The sequence below is a fragment of the Musa acuminata genome, chromosome BXJ1-9 (assembly GCF_036884655.1).
Source record: "Musa acuminata AAA Group cultivar baxijiao chromosome BXJ1-9, Cavendish_Baxijiao_AAA, whole genome shotgun sequence".
Taxonomy (NCBI): Eukaryota; Viridiplantae; Streptophyta; class Magnoliopsida; order Zingiberales; family Musaceae; genus Musa; species Musa acuminata.
Window position 1 is genome coordinate 30,139,972 of NC_088335.1, and position 7,529 is coordinate 30,147,500.

Here is a 7,529-nt window from a genome sequence, read left to right on the forward strand (position 1 = left end):
GATCGGGCCGCAGATACTCTTCTTTTAAGTCCGTCCAAGATGGATCGGTTGGTTGCCTCTGCCAGCCCGTTCGTCTGAGGATGGGCCACCGAACTGAACCTCAGCTGGATGCCATGACCGGCACAGAACTCCCGGAATCTTCTGCCGGAATCTTCTGTCAGCAAGGTGGCGGCGGCGGCAGCGGCAGCAGTAAGAGGGAATTAGGGTTTTGGGCAAAAAGATAGTTTTGCCCCTGTGAATTTGAGAAATTCCAGTTTCTATCTTTTGTCAAAATTACAAAAATACCCTTAGGAATTGAGAAATTCCCTACATGTCCTTGATTTCAGAAAATATTAATTAATTAAAAGGTTTAGTTGATTATTATTTTTATTATTATCTAGTAGTCCTACATGATGATGATTATTTATACATGTTATGTATGATGTGTGGACGGATGATCATGGACCGTGTGATGTGTGTACTTGTGATTATTATTATTGAGGTCTGCGAACCTCCATTATATTTTTCGTTTATTGTCGGGCCTGCGTGCCTATGATTAAGTTGTAATCACATGAGGAGGCGTAGCGGGAGCGTGGATGCGATAGCGGGACCCACGAGATGGACGATCGTGATGCATGGAGATGCATCAAGATGTTGACGGAACCGACGAGGACGAGATGGACGATCACAGGGCATGGAGATGCACCATTGCACACATAGATCTTGATGTGAGTGATTAGGCCTACTGGCTCGGGCCTAATCATATTAGGTTGTGGTCCATGATCATCTGATGTGATTGCTTATACACATACTAGATATGTATATATATATTTGCATGCGATGTAGATATATATTAAATATGTATATGTGTGACATGTCATATTAGGAGACCAAATCATAGAAACATCTCTCGATAATATTAAGTCGGTAAACGTGAGGCAATTAGATTGACCCACGTGGCATTCCATCGTTATGAGTAGGAACCGATTCCCGGTGTAGTTTGAGTTGGTCGAGTCCCTCGAGACTCACCTATATCGCGATTCACTATCTTGCTTACGACATAGAGATGTCACCGGTGACCTGAGGGCATGGTATGCTTGGTCGAGTCCCTCGAGGGTATATCATCAAATCAGACTCATCTTGTAACGAAGGTGTTGACTTAACCGAGCATCATGGTTGGTCGAGTCCCTCGAGGCCATGGTGATTCGGAGGTCGAACAGGACGGGAATCACAAGGAGTTGTGATCGGCAAGAGTTGCCTACCTTTTAGGCTTAGTGTGATTGGTCGAGTCCCTCGAGGTTACACTAAGACGCTGATTGGATCCTGATCCCCACTAGAAGTTTGCCGGAGACTTCCGTTTCACGTGCTGAGGGTGTCGCGTGACTCGATAGTAAAATAGTGGGAGCATATTAAGATAGAAGTCCATATCTTGATAGTTTATTTCTTGCAAAATCTGCATGTTATTCATTTCTGCTACATCTTTATTTTCAGAAAATGTCGCTTTCAAATCCCTTACGTGGCATACTTGATGTCAACCGCCTCACTGGTCCAAATTATACGGATTGGCTCCGTAACTTGAGAATTGTTCTCACAGCGGAGAAAATCGTGTACGTCCTTGATACAGTGATGCCTACGCCCGAAGAAGGGGCAAGCGAGGATGAGATCGCTCGCTACGTGAAGTACATTGATGACTCCACTCTTGCTCAGTGCTATATGTTGGGCTCTATGAATCCAGAGTTACAGAGACAACATGAAAAGATGGATGCCAGATCCATTCTCCTACATGTCCGCAAATTGTTTGAGGAACAGGGAAGGACTCAACGATATGAGATATCCAAGAGCCTTTTCCGCGCTAGGATGACTGAGGGGACACCGGTTCAGAACCATGTCCTAAAGATGATTGAGTGGATAGAGAAACTCACAGGTCTAGGAATGGTCCTAGAGGATAACTTGTGTGTGGACATTGTGCTTCAGTCCCTACCAGATTCCTTTTCACAGTTCATAATGAATTTTAATATGAACAAGCTTGAGGTGACTCTCCCAAAGCTCCTCAATATGTTGAGGGAGGCAGAGAGTACTATTAAGAAAGAGAAGCCAGTTCTCTACACTGGTGAGACCAGAAAGAAAAGGAAAGCAGAAAGGTCCCTTAAGAAGGGAAAGGGCAAGGGCAAACAAGGTAAAGCAAAGGTTGCTAAGAAAGACCCAGCAAAGGACAAAGGCCAGTGCTTCCACTGTGGTAAAGATAGGCATTGGAAGAGAAACTGCAAAGAGTACCTTACAGAAAGGGCGAAACAAAAGCTTGATGAAGCTTCAGGTACATTCATGATTAGTCTCCATTTGTCAGACTCTTATGATAACACATGGGTATTGGATACCGGTAGTGCTTATCATATATGCAATTCGTTGCAGGTTCTGGCAAGGCCTAGGAGACTAGAGAGAGGCGAGATGGACCTCAAGATGGGTAATGGAGCAAAAGTTACTGTATTAGCTATTGGCGAGGTCGCCCTACATCTGCCTAGTGGAGCTTTTATTGCATTAGATGCATGTTATTTTGTTCCTTCTATTATCAAAAACATTATCTCCATTTCATGTTTAACAGTTAGTGGATATAAATTTGTTTTTGAGAACAATGGTTGTTCGATATTATTAGATGATAAGATCATCACGAAAGGAACATTGCATAATGGTTTATTTATGTTAGACACCACTCCACATATCATGAATGTAAATGTGTCCAAAAGGAAACGAGATGAGTTGAATAGTGCATACCTGTGGCATTGTAGGCTATGTCACATCCATGAAAGAAGGATTCAAAAGTTGCTAAATGATGGATATCTAGATCCATTCGACTATATGTCTTATGCAACTTGTGAGCCTTGCATTCGTGGAAAATTGACCAACTCTCCATTTAGTGGAATTGGAGAGAGAGCCATTGAGTTGTTGGAACTCATACATAGTGATGTATGTGGACCCATGTCAACTCATGCCATTGGAGGTTACTCCTACTTCATTACATTTACTGATGATTTCTCAAGGTATGGATATGTGTACTTAATGAAGTACAAGTCTGAGGCCTTTGAGAAATTCAGAGAGTATAAGAATGAGGTGGAGAACCAGACTGGAAAGAGTATCAAAACTCTTCGATCAGATCGAGGAGGTGAGTACTTAAGTACAGAGTTTACTCAGTTCCTCAAGGACCATGGGATATTATCCCAATGGACACCTCCTTACACACCTCAGCTCAATGGTGTCTCTGAAAGGAGAAATCATACTTTATTAGATATGGTACGGTCCATGATGAGTTTCGCTGACCTACCCATCTCATTCTGGGGATATGCCCTAGAAACCGCAGCTTACCTTCTGAACAGAGTTCCAACTAAGTCGGTAGTGTCTACACCATATGAGATATGGAAAGGGAAGAAGCCTGATCTTAAGGTTGTTAAGATTTGGGGCTGCCCAGCCCACGTTAAAAGACACCACCCCGATAAGTTAGAATCAAGGACAGAGCGATGCATATTTGTGGGATACCCCAAGGAAACTTGTGGGTATTATTTCTATCATCTCAAGGACAAAAAGGTCATTGTAGCTAAGAGAGCAGTGTTCCTTGAGAAGGAACACATTCTTGGCGGAGACAGTGGGAGAATGATAGAGTTGAGCGAAATTAGAGAACCAAGCTCAAGCACCACTCTACAGCCCGAGTTTGTTCAGGTACCTAATACACAAGTTTCAACTTTACGCAGGTCTGATAGAGTATCTCATCCTCCTAAGAGATATGTGGGACATATTAGAGGAGAGGATGTAGAGGATATTGATCCTCAGACCTACAAGGAGGCTATTATGAGTATAGACTCCGGGAAGTGGCAAGAAGCCATGAATTCTGAGATGGATTCTATGTACTCCAATAAGGTTTGGAACCTAGTTGATGCGCCCGAAGGTATTGTACCTATCGGTTGCAAATAGATCTTTAAGAAAAAGATCGGAGTAGATGGAAATGTAGAGACCTATAAAGCAAGGCTAGTGGCTAAAGGGTATCGTCAAAGGCAAGGTGTTGACTACGACGAAACCTTCTCACCCGTAGCAATGCTAAAATCCATCAGAATTCTATTGGCTATTGCAGCACACTATGATTATGAGATCTGGCAGATGGATGTAAAAACCGCATTCCTCAAAGGGAACCTCGAGGAGGAGGTGTATATGATGCAACTTGAGGGATTCGTGTCCAAGAACTGCCCAGATAAGGTGTGTAGGTTGCTTAGATCCATTTATGGACTAAAGCAAGCTTCCCAAAGTTGGAACATAAGATTTGATGAGTCAATCAGATCTTATGACTTCATTAAGAACGAAGATGAGCCTTGTGTGTACAGGAAGGTAAGTGGGAGCGCTATCACCTTTTTGGTGTTATATGTGGATGATATCCTCATCATTGGGAATGACGTAGGAATGCTATCCACTGTAAAGACTTGGTTATCTAAACACTTCTCCATAAACGACTTAGGGGAAGCATCCTATATCTTGGGGATTAGAATCTATAGAGATAGATATAAGAGGAAGCTTGGCTTGTCCCAGTGTAGGTACATAGAAACCATTGTCAAAAGGTTTGACATGGAAAACTACGGGGCGATTACTCAAATAAGGGAACCCGGGTCTCATCAGAAGTGTTCTGAGGAGGTTCCAACTTATCAGAGAGATCGTAACCCGAGGAGATGTAGTAGTGGAAAGAGTTCCATCCGAAGATAACATTGCAGATCCACTGACAAAGCTGTTGTCTCAGATTATCTATGAGCGTCACAGGAGTCTGATGGGGATCAGACACATAGGTGATTGGCTTTAGGTCAAGTGGGAGATTGCTAGTCATAGGTGCCCAGCAAGCCAATCACGTGAGTGATGGCACGTGTGACTTGATACATAATCTTTTTGCTTATTATATTTTGGCGTATATCACTTTATGATAATTGCATATGTGCATATATATATTGTGATGTCCTTGGATTTGTGCAATGGGAATCGGATCGTGATGAGATCACGATAGTGAGATCGATTCACCTTTAAACACATATCCTAAATAATCTCGGTCATAGGTTACTCGAAAAGGACATCGTGATAACCGGATAGACTGGTGTGTTGTATACTCGTCCATATGATGGATGCAGCTGGTCTCATAGCTGCTCGTGTAGGGACACTAGGGATACAGTACAGGTGCTCATTGGAGAATGAGTTCATTGATTGATCCGCTTACGGAATACTGGATGGTTGATGATGCCTTATTGTCAGATAGCAATTCCGTAGTCCTAGTGGTGTATCTGGTCCTTAGACTTGAGACACCAAGGATGTCCTGTATGAGTGCTCCACTCTTTGATACCAGACTTATAGGTTTGGCTGTCCCCAGATCTAGTACAGCTGGTCATTGGGAGTGGTAGTCGACCTTACGAGGGCTATTGAGTGTCAATAGAGGATCATCCACTCTCGGCGTCATGAGAGGAATATCTTATGTGTTCTTGCTCAGACAAATCCCTGGCCAAGGTCATTCGGGTTGAGAGAGAAAGAGTTCTCCGGGAGAATCCGATTAGAGCGAGACTCGAGTAGAAACCGTATGGGTCTGACAGCACCATGCTCGATATACGGTCTCTGGGATATTAGATGGATGAGGGACTATAGGTACATGGTAACTGAGGACAGACAGGTCCAATGGATTAGATTCCCCTGTATCGTCTGGGGACTACGGCGTAGTGGCCTAGTACGTCCGTAATCGATGAGTCGAGTGAATTATTACAGAGATAATAATTCACTGAGTTAGAAGGAGTTCTGACAGGTATGACTCACGGCCAGCTCGATATTGGGCCTAGAGGGTCACACACATATGGTAGGCATTGCGATGAGTAGAGGTTCGAATCTGAGATATCCGATGGAGCCCTTGTCTTATTGGATGCAGATCCAATACCCACTAGGGAAGGACCCATTAGGGTTTGACACGGGATCTCTATAAATAGGAGGGATTCACAGCCTCATAGGCTAGAGTCTTTGCTTGCCTTTCCTATTCTCCTCTCCCTCTCTACCTCAGAGTAGGCCTGGAGTTTTGAGGAGCGTCGTCGCAACCCTACTGTGTGGATCACCGCTAGAGAGGAGGACGCTTGACCTCCTTCACCCTCTCCTAAGGATCTGCAAGGAAACAGGGATATACGATATCCCTAGGTAACACAATCTCTATACGCAATTTTGTGTTTTATGGATTTTTGCGCACAAATCTTCGCACGACGACGAACATCTTTTTGGGAATCGGGGATTTTTGTTTTCTTGTTCTTCCGCTGCGCATATGATGTCGCCCCCCAATGATTTCCCAACACCACCTGGGCCTTGATGGCGGTCCTGGACAGGTATCTTATGTCATGTTCGCCGAGCTCCACTGCCCATTTCAGGAGCCGTCCTGCAACATCAAATTTTGTTAGGACCTGCCGAAGAGGTTGGTCGGTGATGACCTCCACCGGGTGTGCCTGGAAGTAGGGACGCAACTTCTGAGCCGAGAGCACCAGGGCAAATGCGAGTTTCTCTATCGGTGGGTAACGCTCCTCAGGGCCACTCAGGATGTGGCTGACGTAGTAGATCGGGAGTTGTTGGCCGGAGCTTTCCTTGACCAGGACAGAGCTGACCGCACGTGGGGAGGCTGCCAAGTAGAGGCCCAGCTTCTCGTCGGTGGAGACAGAGGCGAGCCGGGGAAGGCTGGCCAGGTGCTGCTTCATTTGTTCGAAGGCCTCCTCGCATTCTGATGTCCACAGGAAGTTCTTCGGGCTTTTAAGGGCCTTGAAGAACGGGAGGCAGCGATCGCCCGATCGGGCGAGGAAGCGAGACAGTGCGACGAGTCTTCCGTTAAGTTGCTGCAGGTCTTTAATCGTCCGGGGAGATTGCATGTTGATTATTGCTTGAACCTTCTCCGGGTTGGCGTCTATTCCTCTCTTGTGCACGATGAACCCAAGAAACTTCCCGGAGGTGACACCGAATGCGCACTTTGTGGGGTTGAGCCGCATGCCGTATTTGCGCAGCGTGGTGAAGGCTTCGGCCAAGTCGGCAAGGTGCGTTCCAGCCTCTTGGCTTTTCACGATCATGTCGTCCATGTAGACTTCTATGTTCCTCCCGATCTGGTGGGCGAACATCTTATTCACCGTTCTTTGGTATGTGGCCCCAGCATTTTTCAGTCCGAACGACATGACTTTGTAGAAGTATACCCCTTGATCGGTGAGGAAGGCCGTGTGCTCCCTGTCCTTGGGCGCCATCCTGATCTGGTTATATCCTGAGTAGGCGTCCATAAAAGAGAGTCACGTGTGGCCGGCCGTCGCGTCGACCAGTTGGTCGACCTTCGGGAGGGGGTAGTAGTCTTTAGGGCATGCATTGTTGAGACTAGTGTAGTCAACGCACATCCTCCAGCTTCCATTGTGTTTCTTCACGAGGACTACATTGGACAGCCATTGAGGATATTTGGCTTCCTCTACGAAGCCTGCGGCTAAGAGCCGGTCCACCTCTTCTCGTATTGCGCGTTGTCGGTCAGGGGCCTGGCGTCG